The sequence below is a fragment of the Thamnophis elegans genome, chromosome 1 (genome assembly GCF_009769535.1).
Source record: "Thamnophis elegans isolate rThaEle1 chromosome 1, rThaEle1.pri, whole genome shotgun sequence".
Classification (NCBI taxonomy): Eukaryota; Metazoa; Chordata; class Lepidosauria; order Squamata; family Colubridae; genus Thamnophis; species Thamnophis elegans.
Genome location: NC_045541.1, coordinates 21,647,331 through 21,664,634, shown reverse-complemented (window position 1 = coordinate 21,664,634; position 17,304 = coordinate 21,647,331). Strand labels below are relative to the sequence as shown.

Here is a 17,304-nt window from a genome sequence, read left to right as displayed (position 1 = left end):
ATGTAACCTACCCCTAATACAATATAATGAGTAAAGTTGGTCAAGTCCTTTCTACCATTACTTGCATAATTTCTTATGCTAGCTCTTGCTTACATGTCATCTTTTTTCACATTGCATTCTAGCAATGTAAAATATATTTTCTAAATTTTGGAATGGTTCTTTTAGGTTTTAACCTAGTTTGGCTGAACAGAACCATACAGAATCCAGATATAGGTTGATAGCTGGCATCTAGTACTGCAATTGCATAATTTTAGACTCCAAAATTAATAGTCCTGTAGAGGATGCCTACTTTATCCAACATTTCTAATATTCACTCATTTCAAATCATGAACATCTGATTTCGTGCACTTAGGGATGTGCTTGTTCTGAGTGGACCCCTGAACATCTGTCTTAAAAGTGCCATTGTTTATTTCAAAGGAAAATGCAGATAAAAGGAGATAAGTTCTTGGTTAGGTTGACTATATCTCTCAGATGCAAGAACAGGGTCATTAAACATGGCAGTATTGCTTCCTGTCTTGTCCTTTTTGTGCTTAGACTGAAAAACAATCTTTCTATTTCTCTGTGGTACAAAAAGAAATACTCTCTTAACTCACCTTGACTTTCCTTAGCATGTGACCAAATTGTCAGCACTATAATGGTCACATCTGGTGAGCCTTCATACATCCAGATGATGGTGTTCAAAATGTGAATCTTGCACCCATCTTTATGTATTTTTCAATCTGAATGAGTTAAACATATCAACAGTTTTTTCTTTATGTACTTCACGGAACTTTAAGTAGTTGATTTACAACTCCTCCTGGAGGCAAAAAACAATTCTGTGAATAATTGATCAGAAATAATTTAATTGATCCTGCATGCTTGGATGGTACCTGTGCTATTGCTATTGTGTGTTACCTCGTGGATGCTATAAAATACCTTGGAAGCTAATTGTCTTGGTTGATTCTGTCAGAACACATATTCATAGGGATTGATACAAATTTCGTTTGTACCTTTGCTGTGTCCAAATCTAGTATAACAGTCACTTCATTTAGTATAGCCACTTCTCTCTTGCCTCTGCCACAGCTGTTTCTTTTTATGCTTGTAGAAGAAGCCTCCTATCTAGACTCTTAGGAGCAATCCTAGCGCATGTGTATGGATGTATCTTGTATTTCAGTATTCTCTAAGGCAGTGTTTTTCAACTTTGACAGTTTTAAGATGTGTGGACTTCACTTCCCAAAATTCTCCAGCTAGCCATGCTCATTAAAGGATTCTGGGATTTGAAGTCTACACATCTTAAAGTTACCAAAGTTGAGTAACACTGAGAATATTGAAATACAAGATAGGCCAGCACACATTTTCTGTGATTGCTCTTAAGAGATTAGATAAGAGGCTTCTTCCATTTAAGCATAAAAACGATAAGCTTAAAAAGGGAATATTCACTAAGAATGACCGTATGAGTGAGGTGGACAGTATATAATTTGACAAACAAACAAAATACTAAAAGTTGCCAAGGTTAAGTGGATCTGCATGGTTTTATTTGATCACCAAGAATACCATAGTATCATCATGTTTTCTTCTTTATTTCAACAACTCATTTCTGCAACAAAAATAAATTTTTAGGAGGAAAATGTCTTATATATATTAGTCTGAAACCCAGTTCCAATTGCAAGTAATCTAAACTCAGCACATTTGAAATTTTGTTTAAAAAATCCAATTAGAAATAAAAAAAATCTCTGAATAGCTTTATGGAGTCTTTGAAATGCAGAATCAGTCTTTAGGGTCATGGTAGGTTTTTCTCTGTTAAAGAGTATTTGGATTCTTTGGTGCAAAGTTCCACCTTCTGTCCTCTTTTAATTCTATTGGCTATTCTAATATTTACACTCGTTTTCTGATTTAAAAAAAGCCACTGGTATTTTAAATAAGTGGTTGACTTATGTTAATGAAGATGTAAATATACATCTAGCTAAAAGATGTTGGATTTGGCAAGATCTCCTATGCAGTTAGAGCAATCAATTTAGACATCACAACTACATTAGAAACCATTCCCCACAGAATTATTCTATTTGTAGCAAATAAGGATTTTGTGCTACGATGGAAATCTTAAAGAGTGGTTGCTTGGCATGTTGTAATAATAACCTGTGCTTAAGCATCACAATTGCCAGAATGACCTTCATCAAGCTTAGAATGGAAATCTTGTTTGCCCAGGATCCCAGAATAAATAGGAATGGTTGCTGGAGCAACATAGTATTCTCAATTAAGTGTCAAAGGTACAGCCAACTAAAATAGCAAACATCTTCAGAAATCACACGTTTTATCTTCAGTTATATCAGAATTGTTTACACTGCTTTTGATTTAAGTGTTAAAAGTTCTCTGGAGGACTGGCAAACGTAGCAAACAAGAAAGGAAAGAGAAAAATTACTTGAAAATAAGTCTCAGTGAAATTAATAATATCTGACTGTAAGAAATTATCCATTGAACTTTCAGTTAAAAATATTTAACTACATTTAGTGGGAGAATCTACGAGTAGAAGAGATTGAAACTAAATATAACTTGATACATTTTTGTCCCTTGATTAAAATGAATGCTTGTTATGATGCAGTGTTTTTCAGATATTATGCTGTGGTTTTAGGAAGCTCAATAAATTGGCCCAGCAACTTTCCAATATTATATTTATACTCCTTTTTGTCTCAGCTTGTCATCTTGTTTTCCTGACACTCCATTGGGTACATATTTTAGTTCTTCCTCTTTCTTCCGTTCTTGAAACAGGCAGTAAGTGACACTTGCAATCTTTTTAAAATAAATAAAAATGTATAAATGTAATGCAATGAATGTGGACCTATCAAGAGTATGAGCTTGATAAGAGCCGAGGTGGCGCAGTGGGTAGAGTGCAGTACTGCAGGCCACTTCAGCTGACTGCTATCTGCAGTTTGGCAGTTCAAATCTCACCGGCTCAAGGTTGACTCAGCCTTCCATCCTTCCGAGGTGGGTAAAATGAGGACCCAGATTGTGGGGGCGATATGCTGACTCTGTAAACCGCTTAGAGAGGGCTGAAGCCCTATGAAGCGGTATATAAGTCTAACTGCTATTGCTATTGCTAGCTTGCTCTAATAGCCTAGGGAGGTGGCACATGGAGCCATATCTGTCTGCACACGAGCCATCAGCTGATTTTTGGCCTTCTGGAGGGCATTGAGGAGTTCGAACTTCCAGTAGGCCTATTGGGCCTGTTTTTCGTCCTCCCCAGGCTCAAGAGGCTTTCCTGAAGCCTGGGGAGGGCAAAAATGGCCTCCCCCTCCCGGAGGCCCTCCAGAAGCCGGAAATGGAACTTCCAAACTTCCAGTAGGCTCGTTGGGCCCATTTTTTGCTCTCCCCAGGCTTTCCTGGAATCTGGGGAGGACGAAAACTCCCCCCCCGGCCCTCCTGAAGGAAATACCAAGCTTAGCTTGGAGGCAAGCAATGCAGCACGCGTGGGGGAGCATGGGAGGGGTTGTGCGCGCATGTGCATGTGGGGGAAAACTTTGCATTATGGGTGCCGGCACGCACATGCGCTATTGTGCATGTACCCTTGCATTTTTGGCACCCAACAACAAAAAGATTAGCCATCACTGGTCTAGGCTAAATAGTTCCTGTATATAATGCTCAATTTAAAAGATCATACTTACAATTCTAGGAAGATGTGCTAAGTACTAATTTGCATTTCAGTTAATGTGGCAAGAGAAAAAAATTACCATTTTTGGAATTGAAGCTGCCTCACGTCCAGGATTACATATATTTGGGATATGCTAGGGTAAATAATAATCATTTCATTTCATTTCATTGCACTTATATGCTGCCCTATTCCCGGAGGGACTCAGGGCGGCTCACAACCAAAGGTAGGGGATACAGACAAGGGAAAAACAACAAACAAGCAACTACAGAAAGAATTTAAAAACAATCAACAGCCACACAATTCGAGCGGGGACGGGAACTCGTCAGCCCCAGGCCTGTCGGAACAGCCAGGTTTTAAGGGCTTTGTGGAAATCACTTTTTTCTTGCATTTGCTTAAAACTATATCTCTATATGTCTGCCATCCTTTTATGTTAAACCAATTGTGTGATTTCCCAGAATGAGTTGCAGATTCTTTGTAATTCATAAGACTGCAATCATCCTTGTAATATGTAGCAAGAAATCAGTCAATGCAGATCACATTGGCTCTGAAAGCCATTACAAAAGCATTCTCATTGTTTTGAGTGCTAGAAAGGCTTTTTCTTGTCAAGAAAATCAAGAGTTTTTGCTTCTGAACCGTTTGTAAGATCCAGTGATGTACAGGGCAGTGCAATTTTTGTTAGATAGCCAGCAACATGAATTAAAATTATATCTTTACAATTATAGAGTTGAAAAACCTACACACATTTGACTGTGTTGGTTGCTTTAAGTTCCTTCAGAATAAATATAAAGAGTTGACAATTATCTCTTTGCTATCGTATTTAGTTTTCATAGAACAATAGCAGCATTTCAGTAGCATGTTGGACAGAGTTGCAAAAGGCAATAAGATTACATCAAAAAAAGAATTAAAGGAGGAAAATTGAATTAAATTATTCCAATTACATTACTCTTCAAGGTACTGTATTGTAACATAAGTGCACAATAAACAAAAAAAGAAGGCTCGTCCATGTAATATACAATTCAATTATTAATATTTTTTTGGGGGGGGGAGGGATTTTAAAACATGCAAACTGGTCTATGCAGTTCACAATTCTAAAAGGCCACTGAAGGTATTCCTAGTGTTAATATGCCTGTTCAAAGATAAAGACTTTGTGTACATGATTATTTCTTTTGTTCCAGGTTTAAACTAACTTAAGGAATATATGAGCAAAATAAAAGAGGAATTTCTCTGATACATATTTTTTCACTTGTGATTATGATATCGGAGGCAGTTGGCCAAAACTGAAGACATTTGGTGGACAATTGAATCTGGGGAGCCCTAGGAAAATGTTTTATCTGCAGTTTGTCCAATAGCTGAAATTTCCCAAGGCAACTTTGCAGATTTCTAGTTATATAAAATGGGCCTTTAATTTTGGATTTGTTTAGAAATAGTGCAAAATATCCTAGAATTTTAAATCCATTGATGTAGCCATTTTTAACCTAGCGTGCAAATTTCATTCTTGTTGGGCAGAAGAACTTTTAAGTGAGTGATAGAAATACATGCTCATTATGCAAAATGCCCTAGGACTGAATTGAATGGATTGGGAAGGGGTGGGAATCTTCTGCCTGAAATGATGGTGAACATTATTCTGCCCATCAGAATAAACAATGGCTAATCCTTTCAACCCGGAAGCGCCTTGGTGCTTCTGTGACTGGATGCTTGATAGTCAAGCATTTGTTCAATGCAAAGCATGCTAGCTTTTAGTGGTGTATTTATCACTGTGGGAACAGAGTGCAAGATTCACTTTAAGCAGTGAAGCAAACAGATAAAATCTAGATAAGTATGCTTTATCTCACATCATCCTCATTGGCCCTAGCTGATTCATATGGATATATTATAAGCTAAAATGTAGAAAGGTGTTTTAATGGCTAAGCATAAATACTCTATTTATGAGCCTCTTTATGAAACTCTTAAGGCTGCAGTAGTCTATAAAGTTGACAGTCTCACTGAAGTTAATGCCCGAGTTTACTTGTGCTGATCAGTCATGTTTTCTTTCCTGTCTACCTTTCGTATTAAGTTATAATTCGTTGCTAATACTTAAGAGGAACATGGGTTGATTGTGTAATGCTTACTGTAATGAATTAAGCTGGTGGTTCAGGAACTAATATTTTTACCACGAGAGAAAACTGCTATGTCTACATAGATTAGGTATCTCTCGGGCCAGCAAAGTCCCCAGACTTAGAAAGGTAGAATGAAAAGATCTAGCTTTTAAATCCTGGAGCATAGACCCACAGCTTTGATTTTTGCAGTAGAGAGATCCCATTCATATATTGCAGTGATGGCTAACCTTTTTGCCATCACGTGCCAAAAGCCGGTGGAGTGCGGGGGGGGGGGGATTGTGCATGCATCCATAATTCTATGCTCCTGCCCCCGCGTATGCGCACATGACCCCTCTGCACTCCCCCCACCTTTGGCATGCAATGGCACAGTGTACCTGTTTTCTCCCTCCCCAGGCTTCAGAGCCTTTCTAGGAGCCTGGGGAGGACGAAAACGCCGCGGCTGAAAACAGCCTGTTTTCTGACTTCTGGTACATGCAAAAGGCCCTAAAATCTGCTGGCCAGCACACACATGCGCGCCAGAGCTGAGCTTGCATGCCCACTGATATGGCTCTGCCTACCACCTGTGGCACGCATGCCATAGTTTCACCATCACGGATATATTGCTTCATTTTTTTTCTAGACCTATCTGTCTCAGGTCAGTGATTCTGGATAAGAGAGTATTTTTCAACCTTGGCAATGTTAAGATGTGTGGACTTCAACTCCCAGGATTCCCCAGCCAGCTATTCAGGCTGGGGAATTCTGGGACTTGAAGTCCACATATTTAAAAGTTGCCAAGGTTGAGAAACACTGGTCTAGAGAGTAAAGATTTGCTGCTGTGCATGTGGAAAACCTAATTGCTTATACGATTGTTATGCTGTAGCTGATCCAGTCCAACAGCATCTAGTTGAAAACATGCTCTTTCCCCATCAGCAGAAAGAAAACTGTCCCAACAGCAGAGCAATCAGCTCCTAACTGACAGGATGATTTTGGAAAACTGCAAGAGAAAGAAGACCAACTTGTATGTAACATTAATTGTTTACAAGAAGGTACTTGACTCCCTGCTACATGATTGGATAACCAAGTGCCTAGAAATAACGAGACAGTAGAAACATCAGAAGCTTTGTGCAAAGATTGGTGGCACAATGGAAGTCACAGTTGCTGGTCAATGGTGATAGAATGGAAGAGGTTAATATTGAGAGGAATTTTCTAAGGAAACTTGCTACTGTTCATCATTGCAATGATTCCTCTCTTTAACAGTTCTGAATAACTCAGGCATGGCTATGAAACATTTAAAAAAAATCTACCAGGCTATTCCACTTTCTTTATATGGAGGACCTGAAGCTATATGGAAAACACCATCTGAAATAGAATCGCTGTTCAACACTGTCCATATAAGCAGCCATATATTGCAATGGTGTTTGGATTGGAAAAATGTGCCACCCTCACCATCAACAGATGAAAAATAGTGAAAACTGATGGAATCAAGATGTCCTATGGAAACAACATCAAGAATCTGGATGAAGATGATCACTATAAATACCTGGGCATCCTTCAAGCTGACAACATCAAGCATATTGAAGTCAAGAAAAAGGTTAGAAATGAATACATCAAGAGAGTGAAGAAGATCTTAAAGTCCAAACTCTATTGAAGAAATATAATCAAGGCAATCAATCACAATCATTGGATACACAGCTGGAATAGTGGACTGGATTAAAGCAGAACTAAAGTCCTGGATAAAAAGACCAGAAAAATAATGACAGTGAATCATACCCTTCATCCATGCAGTGACATAGACAGATTACTTAGCAAGGAAAATGGGTTGGCATGGAATATCGCAGGTACATCAGATGGTTGAACAAGAAAAAGGGCATTGGAAGGCTATTTCAAGGATAGTGTATAAGATGCACTGAAGCTGGTATACCAAGGAAGGCCTACTGAGTACTGCGAGACCAAACTGACCTATAAAAAGCACCAAATGAAAAACAAAAAGGAGGCATGGGAAGCCAAAGCATTACATGGCCAGTACATTAAATAAAAAACAGCAGGGAAACCAGAGAATAAGAAAACTGGGCAGTGGCTAAGAGCAGAAAAGTTGAAAAAAGAGGCAGAGGAGCTAATTCTGTCTGCACAAGACCAAGCCTTAAGAACAAACGTATACAAAGCCAGTATTGAAAAGACAGCAACAGATAGTAAATGTAGTCTCTGCAAAGAAGCTGAAGAAACTGGACCATCTGGTTCCCTACTGCCGAAAGATCGCACAGACTGACTACAAACAACAGCATGACAAACTAGCAACAATGGTGCATTGAAAGATCTTTAAGAAATACTGTTTGCCTGCAAGGAAGAACTCATGGGTCAATAATAGAATAATAGAAAATGTAGAAGCTGAAATGCTCTGGGATTTTAGTATTCAAATAGACCAGCACCTGCCATAACACCCGAAACAATTGTCAGTGAGAAAGACAAAAAAGTGTGGACGTGGCAATACCTGGAGATGGCAGAATAGAAGAGAAGGAAATGGAGAAGATAATAAAATGCAAAGACCTGCAAATAGAGATAGAATGACTCTGGCAAAAAAAAAAAAGCAAAGATAATACCAATAGTAATAAGCCCCTTGGATGCAATCCCAAAACAACTGGAGCATCACTTGAACACCATCAACATTGATAAATTCACCATCAATCAATTGCAAAAGGCAGCTTTACTGGGAACATCTTATAATCTTTGGCAATACCTAACACCAACAAATTTCCACATCTGCCTATTCCAGGTCCTTGTGAAGGACTCAATAGGTGGACAAAAATGCCAAATCCAGTCTGAACATCTAGTTGACTGTGTGACAAACAATAGTAATTTTCTTTCTTTATTCCTTCTTCCAGTTCACTTAGTTTTGCTATGGTCCATTTAATCTTTTCAATTAAGTGATTTGGGTTCATATCTCTGTTCCAAAATATGATTGCAGATGTTGCATTATGAGTATCATTAGACTTCAGAATAACATATGCAGAGATTTTTTTTTCTCGCTGTTTCTATTACTGTAATGGAAAGAGCCAGGATCTTTTAGCCATGTTTTGGATGCTTTGTCATTCTGTATGCAAACCAAGTGCATTCGTGAGTCACAGCCTCCTTGCAGATAGAGTAAAAGGACTGGAAACAAACCAATATCTTATACAATTTTTTCCTTATTTTGACTCATTCTTGCCTACCTCACTGACAAGAATTACGTGTTGCAGTTTTGAAAATGTTAGTTCCTTTGGAGAAGCATTCATTAAGAAGTTCTTGATTCAAAGTTTTATACTGATACTATTTGATCCATAGAATTATAGTTCGTTATTTGAAAACCTTATTGTCACAGTAATATTTCTGGTGGTTGGTATTTTAATACTGTATTTGAATTCATGTTTGGAGATTCTGCTTACATGATACAGCTAATACAGTATACTATTTACCACTGGGGAACTTACTGGAATTTATTTATTTTACATTAAAAATTCTATCTAGAATGCTAGAATGTTTTCTACACTTAGTTGCAAACATTAGAATAGGACAGGACACATATTCCTTTGCCACAATTTGGATTTACTTTTTAAAAAGATGTGTGGTGTTGCCTACATCACTAAATGTAGTGGGCCATTTAACTCCTCATGCTGAATTCTGAGTTATTTTTCCTGAGATTGGAATAAATATTCATTATAATATTATTAAATATTGATAATGTGAAATAGGCCGTCCAGTTCACCATTATAGTTGCTATAAAAGGCAGTTTGTGGCAAGCTAAATGTGTACTCTAAAGGTCAAAAGATGCGCAGAACAAAAGCTGCCAAAAGTTCAGTCACATTCTAATGAAGTCATACCTGCAAGATTAGGTTGCAGAGCACAAAGCAAGGATTCAAAGGGTTAAAAGCAGGTGACTGTGTCAGGAAAAAATAATTACTAGATAATAGATCATCTAGAAAAGGTAGGACAAAGTTATCATCATCATTATTTACAGGTAGTCCTCATTTAATGGTAGGGACCAGCAACTAACTCAGCCATTAAATGAAGTAATCTTGAGGTGAAATCACAAGCTTGCTTTTGTTATTATTACTTCAGCTTTCGTTTGCTTTACAGACCTGATTAAGTTGTAAATGTAAGGAATGTTCATAGGAATTTTTCATCAGTTTTGTAACTGAGAATGGTTGCTAAAGAAGGCAGTTGCTAAATGAGCATTACCTGTATTTTATTGAATTTAGAAGCTACCCAACTCTAAATGATTCTAGGCATCTAACATTTTAAAAAGTAAAGAAGTGTAAGATAAAGAACATACTTGTCTGGAAAAAACCCTGAGCTACTGAGCAGAGATCATTGAAGCCTCATAAATTCAAACTGATCAATAGATCAAGAGTGAAAAGAGAAGGAGACCATTCCATTATTTTATTATTATTATTCCTTCTGTCCCTTGGGAAGAGTGGAACATCTTATGTTCAAAGCCAAGAAATCAAGGATCCAGTTCCCATGGATCTGGAATTGGAGATCTAGGATATATAGAGCAATATAAGAATTGGTGGAAGCTTGATGTAATTTATTTTATTTTATTAAAAATATTTTAAACTCTGGGTTTTTTGTTACCCAATTATTCTGCTTTATCTCTGTATGTATATTTCTGGCTTAGACAGCAGCTGTAGAGATAAAAACTGAACACTTCTGTTGCTCTTTTTTCCCTTGCTCTTTGATTTTCAACTCTTGTTCATGTCCTTAACCTTGATATACATAATAAAGATGCGCATTTCTTACTGATTCAGGCCACTTATTCTGAACTGATTATAATGTCATATGGTCTCTCTGCTCCCATTAAGCTACAAAAAGGAATGTGGAGGCAGGAGATTTGTCACTTTCCACCTCCTGATCAAATCTGTGCAGAGAGAAAGGCTTTCTTGAGAATAAAGTACATAGTAGCATTCATCGAGTAGGCTGTCCTGAGGAATTGTTGAGAGCATGTAGGTCTTTTATGGGAATCTCTTATGGGAATCAGGTATGTCCCACTGCATTACATCTGCATGGCTGTGTCTTAACATTAGTTATCACTAGACCCACCATTCCTTGGCTGCAAAGTCAGAAAGGGTTAACTAGTTTTCTGCACAGGTAGCCCTTGAGTTGCGATAGCAATTGGGACCAGAATTTATGTCACTAAGCAGTGCAGTTGCAAAGTGGGATGTCATGTGACCACATCGCTTAGTGACTCCTCATTGCTGTCATTAACCAAATTCCGCCAGTTGTTAGCCAAGGACTCGCCCCAATCCTAGCCATCTGAGGCTTGATCCCTCCCAGCCCCAAGCTTTGGTTCGTCCCAGTTAGGACACTGCCTCCCCTTCAATTTCTTCCAATTACTTATTCCCCCCCTCCCAATCTCTGCCTTCTGAGCACCTTGGGGTGAAGCTGCAGCTGCCCCGAGAATCCCCAGCATGGTCCAGCAACATGGCACAAAGTTGTGGCTCCCTGTGAAGCTGCCCCATCCCAATCCCAGCTGCAGTCATCACCACTACCCTGCACTCCAAGAACACTGCCACCACACCTGACTTTTGCCCTCTACTTCTTCCTTCTGCTGATAACACATGCCTGACCAGGGCCTTCATGAAACAGTTGCTGATCGTGTGGGGTCACCTTCCCCTGTTCTTGTGAGGAAATGGCCACATGTGATCTGGGGAAGGATGAAACTTGTGTGGCCAGCAGCTGTTTTGTGAAGGGCCTGGGTTGGGTATGCTTGGTCAGCAGTGGGGGCAAGAAGATGACAAAGGTCAGTTAGGGTGGCAGGGTCTATGAAGTGCAGGGGGTTAGAAGGGCATAGATGGGGGAGAAATTGCCTGGTGGGAGTTGGAAGTGTAGGGGGGCTACCAACTGCTCAGATTTTGATCACATGACTATGGGGATGCTACAACCGGTTTAGGTTGGGGAACCATTTGTAAGTCCATTTAGGACTATTGTAACTTTGAATGGTCACTGAATGAATGGTTGTTAGATGAGAACTACCTGTATTTTCTTAGTTGTTACACACACACACACACACACACACACACACACACACACACACACCCCTACCTATTATTGTGTTCAGATTACTCCTGAAATAAATCATGGTAATTTCTATAAGCTTATAATGAACTTGGATGGCACTATTATTAAATATGCCAACTATTTAATTTTTATGGAAGTGCAGAGTCCCATCTCCCTTCCTATTTATAAATTCATATGAAAATTCACCTGCAAAATAGCTTTTCCATGCCTGTATCCTAGAGCTGGTGCAGACAGTTTGTAGAAAATCAGAAATCATAATGATGAAATAAAATCTTACCTTGCTATACAACATGCAGTGCTCTTCGTTCTGCGGTCCATTTGGGTTTTCTCCTGTACTCATTCATTATATGTTTGTTTTAGAGAGCTAGATGGTCCAGTATTGTATTCAAGTCTAGAATTGGGTTTACCTTCACTGCTGAAAAAATAGTAGACACTGACATACACACGCACACATGCACACACTCCCTCACTATTTCATTTCTATTGTACAGTGTTTCTATTGTGGGTGGTAAAATGGAGCTGGTGTGGGATATAAATCAAATCAATCAACCTGCATCTTTTCTGCATATTTTCGTAGGCTGTATAAGGTTTGTAATCTCTGCATCTTGAATTGCACTGACAATTATATCATAATCATCTTCTAGGAGAAATCCAATTAGAAATACAAAACAGATCTGGATTTCTTTTTTTTTTTTTTTAATTTTTATTTTTTATTTTTTATTACATAGACAACAATGGGAAAGGGAGAGGATGGAGAGAAAAAAATGGGGGTGGGGAGGGAAAACCCATCTTCACATACAATATGCCGTTTAATCACAGGTGCATTCCTACTAAGTTTATACATCCCGTATCTCTCTATTGTATATTTAATAAGCACCACAATAAGCTAGGGTTTAAAAAACAAAAAACAACAAAGTAAAACAGGGGAGAGAGGAAGAGAAAAAAGGGTGGGGGAAGAGGGGGGAGGCCAAAAAGGACAAAAAAAAAAAAAGTTCAAGAAGAGAAGGGGAAAAGAAAAAAAAAAGGGTGGGGGGAGGGGGGAAGGCCAAAAAGGACAAAAAAGGTCCAAAAAGGAAGGGGGAAAAAAAAACAAAACAAAAACAAAAAAAGAAAAAAAAACCATCATCACATGCAGCATGTCGTTTGATTACGGTTGTTTTAACCTCTACATCTTCAAATAATGTTTACCATCTCAGATATTTCCTCTAATGTAACTAAAGGTCTCATTTTCCTTCTACCATATATATTCAGTTAACATTAGCATTGTTTTCCCCCAGAGAATATACTTCTATTCATTGTTAATCTTGCATTTCATACCTTCAAACAGAGATCTTATTCCTTCATTGTTCAACAAGGCATCGCTGCCTATATATACCAGTTTTCATTTGTTCCCCTACTAGAATTGCCTTATCAGCAGCGAAATATCATTATAATAAATTCTTAACCTTATATTAGTACTTCCTTATATCATTGTTGAATTATTTCACAGCATAATTATATCATCATTTACTTTTTCCAATTAAGGCATAAGTATATCATTTTTCATTTCCAAAATTTTGTTCTTTTTCCCTTAGCCATTGATAAAACAAGTCCCATATCTTATAAAATTGTTCATCCTCTTGCTCTCTAATTTCAAATGTCAATTTACTCATTTCGGCACAGTCCATTATTTTTCGAATGATTTCTTCCTCTTTTGGTATTGTTTCATTTTTCCAGTTTTTTGCAAATACAATTCTGGCTGCTGTTACAACATTTACAATCAAATATTTTAAGTCTTTGTTGTAGGTTTCTGGTAAAATTCCCAATAAAAAGACCTCTGGTTTAAAGTCTATTTGTTTATGTATCATTTTCTCCAACCACATGTGGATTTTAGTCCAGTATCTTTTGGCTTCAGTGCAAGTCCACCACATGTGGTAGTATGAGCCAGGTATCTGGTGACTCTATATGTCTACTGCATATAGAGAAAACTTGTATAAGATGTTTTATAGGTGGCATCTACCCCCGACCAGAATCGCAAGAATGTTTAAGAATAAATCAGAAAAGTGTTAGATCTGGATTTCTTAAAAGGGTAAGACTCAGAGTGTATCCATTTCTATTGGTGAATTAGCTGTCGTAATTATCATAGAAATTGTCCTTTTAGATTTTATAGTGCTGTAATTGCAACTGTTTCATCTCTAGGCCCTTCCTATGATACTTAATATGGTATTTTCTTAACACTTTGAGATAGTGTTAAAGCAGTCAAAGGTTTTTCCTTCAAAAATACTTGTGTGTACCCACTAGAGTTTTCTCTGGCACAAATCTGGAAGAGAGCGAGAAACTGTTGGCATGCTGTTAAAAAGCTTACATTAGGAAAGGAATGTTTTGCACTGAAAAGATATGTGGTGTATAATTAAAGCATCATCTCTGTTTGAAAACTTAAATTATGATGGATGCCACAGAGTTCCAGAAAGCTAGTGTCAGACAAGGCATACCACACCATACAATACAGACAACTTATGATTAAAAAAAAATATTTAAAGACCTGCTTGATCTGTAAAAGTAAAGGTCCCCTCGGACATATGTTCCTGACTCTAGAGCAGTGTTTTTCAACCTTTTTTGTGCAAAGGCACACTTTTTTCATGAAAAAAATCACGAGGCACACCACCATTAGAAAATGTTAAAAAAATTTAACTCTGTGCCTATATTGACTATATATAAATGTTTTTCCCATGGCACACCTTACACTATGTCACGGCACACTAGTGTGCCGCGGCACAGTGGTTGAAAAACACTGCTCTAGAGGGCAGTGCTCATCTCTGTTTCAAAGCCGAAGTGCCAGCGCTGTCAGAAGACGTCTCTCTGGTCATGTGACCGGAATTTCTAAACGCCAAAGGCACATGTAGCATTGTTGCCTTCCCACCAAAGGTGGTTCCTATTTTTCTACTTGCATTTTTTTAAAGTGCTTTCAATCTGCTAGGTTGGCAGAAGCTGGGAGAAGTAATGGGAGCTCACTCTGTTACGCAGCACTAGTGATTCAAAACGCCAAACTGCCAACCTTTCTGATCGACAAGCCCAGCGTCTTGGCCACTGAGCCTTGTTTTCTCTGTGGTTGATGCTAAAATAAATAGGCATTCTGAAGGTGACATTTAATGAGGTAGCTTTTATTTGTGTGTCCAAGCTAGCAACAATCTAGAATAGGAACCGTCTATCTAATTGTTGGGTAGCCCCATACTAACAAATAATACAGATAGTCCTTGACTTGTCATAGTTCATTTAGTGACAATTCATAGTTACAATGGCACTGAAAAAAGTGACTTATGGCCATTTTTCAAACTTACAATCATTGCAGCATTCCCATAGTCAAGTGATGAAAATTCAGATACTTGGCAACTGACTCATTTATGATTAATATATAATCAATATAATATATAATCAATTAATATAATAAACTCTGTTAGACGTTTGGGATGTTCAGCTCTGTTTTTTTTCTTTTTCGTAGCACTATGCCAACACCCACCTGGCTCGGTACCCAGACGGGGCATTCTTTGTCAGCAGTGGGGGCAAGAATACAGTAAAGGTCGGCTTAGGCAGCAGAACAGGTGCGATGTAGAGCTAAAAGGGCATAGATGGAGAAGGGAGATAGGCTGTAGGAAGTTGAAGCGCCCCTCTGGTCATAAATTCAGGCAGCCTGCCAAGCACTCAAATTTTGATCATGTGACTGTGGTGATAGTACAACAAGTATAACAATGCTACTATAACTTTGGATGGTCCCTGAACATATGGTCATAAATTGAGGTCTATTTGTACAAGTCTAAGTCCCCTCTTCCACTAGTTCCTTTTTTGGTAAAAAAACAATTGCATGACACTGAATTTTGTTTTCCCAACGGCTTAAAAAACATTGCTGAAAATAAATCAGTGTTTGGGTAAACCAATTTTGGTTCTGTTCATTTTTCCACAACTATGAACCAAATTAAACCTTTAGGTACTCACTGCTAAATTTAGCACTGTATTCTCAAAATATTCCATTTACTCTCATTTATAAAGTGAAACTAATGCAGGGTAGTTTGGGAATTAACATTGGAATATGTGAAAGAGTTAACTTAGTATTAAAAATACATCTGAAAGTGGCCTTGAAAAGTACAAATAGAATTGTTCTTGTAGCCCTTTGGGGTATGCTGTGCTGTTTGTTACAATTGAAGCCATAACCTCTGATGACTAATATTTGACTCAGCCATCATTTTAAAAAAAAACTGATTCTGTTTATAAAAATAAAATCCACCGAAGGACACTAGTTTTAAAGGATAATAAAATTTATAGGCTAATGATGTTTCAGTTTAATCTGCCACGTTAGATGTTCATCAGTCATTTTAATGTTGATTCAGTCATGATTGTGATAATAAGGAAGAACTGCTTCCAGTAATTGGAATCACTTTAATATACTATTAAACTCAACAATACAACATCTGCAGATTTCAGTGCTCCATGATGACATTCACATATAATGTCAAAAACTGTTCATAAGCCTATGACTTTCATATTCTTTTACCCCTTATTTTGTCTTTTACAACTGACAATCCAATCATGGTTCAAATCTTCGTGACAGCAAAGTTTCATGAAGAATATGTTTCGTATAATATTTAAATCTTGTTTTTATTATTATTATTATTCTTTTGCATCCTATTACTATTTTTAATTGGTTTTGAAGAGTGTAACTCTGGAAATGGTTTCAAATAACCCTACTTGTTTGTTTATTTATTTGACATATCAGGCTACAAAGGATAGCCTTATGTCTATCCTTTCCAGACTGAAAATACAGGTTATTCCAAAGTTATAATTGTGAATAAAGTGGGGAAGGGGGCAAAGCTTAGTTGTAAGATGAGCTATAGAAGAAATATGATTCCAGATAGTTTGGAATCTTTTTTTAAATTTTGATGCCTAGAGCTTTAACTTAGGATAACTCTGAAAAAAAAAAGGAATAGTTATTGATAGAAAGCTGGGCAAAACGTTTTTGTGTTTCTTCTTAAGAGGTATGCTAATATTGACAGTAATTTTAAACTCTGTATAACAGACAAATATATGACTTAGTCAGAGACAGTTTGTGGTATATGAACTAAGAACTTAAATATGTCAGAACAGTTAACTGTTCTTCATTTTGCATCTGATTTGCAGCATTTAACAGCATGATGCCTATATTTATTTTACTATATATTCTTCATATATATTTTTAGAATATATTTTTTGCATTTGTTTATGGGTTTTTTGTGTATAAAATACTTCCAGAATATTAACTATCTCTTTTGGGAGTTGAGGTGACTTAAAACTGATATCAGCTAAAATATCTCTGTTCATTTCTTTAATAGCAATTTGTGAAGTCGCTAACTCTATTTTCTTCTTTTATACATCACTTTGAAATTATGAGATAACAGGAGGAGGTGAAAATAAAGCAAATCATGATTGAATTAGTTGAAACTGCAGAATGCTTTGATCTTTCTCAAATTAGTACAAATACTGTTTCACTTTTTTTTAGGGAAGTGTGGATCAAAGACATTTGTACATGTGTCTGTTTTAAACAAG

General features: G+C 37.4%; 1 protein-coding gene across 5 annotated transcripts in view; it reads left to right on the top strand.

Moving 5' to 3' along the window:
- Positions 1-17,304, top strand: part of OSBPL6 (oxysterol binding protein like 6) — an 87,911-nt gene that overhangs the window by 8,339 nt on the left and 62,268 nt on the right. The window lies entirely within an intron of this gene.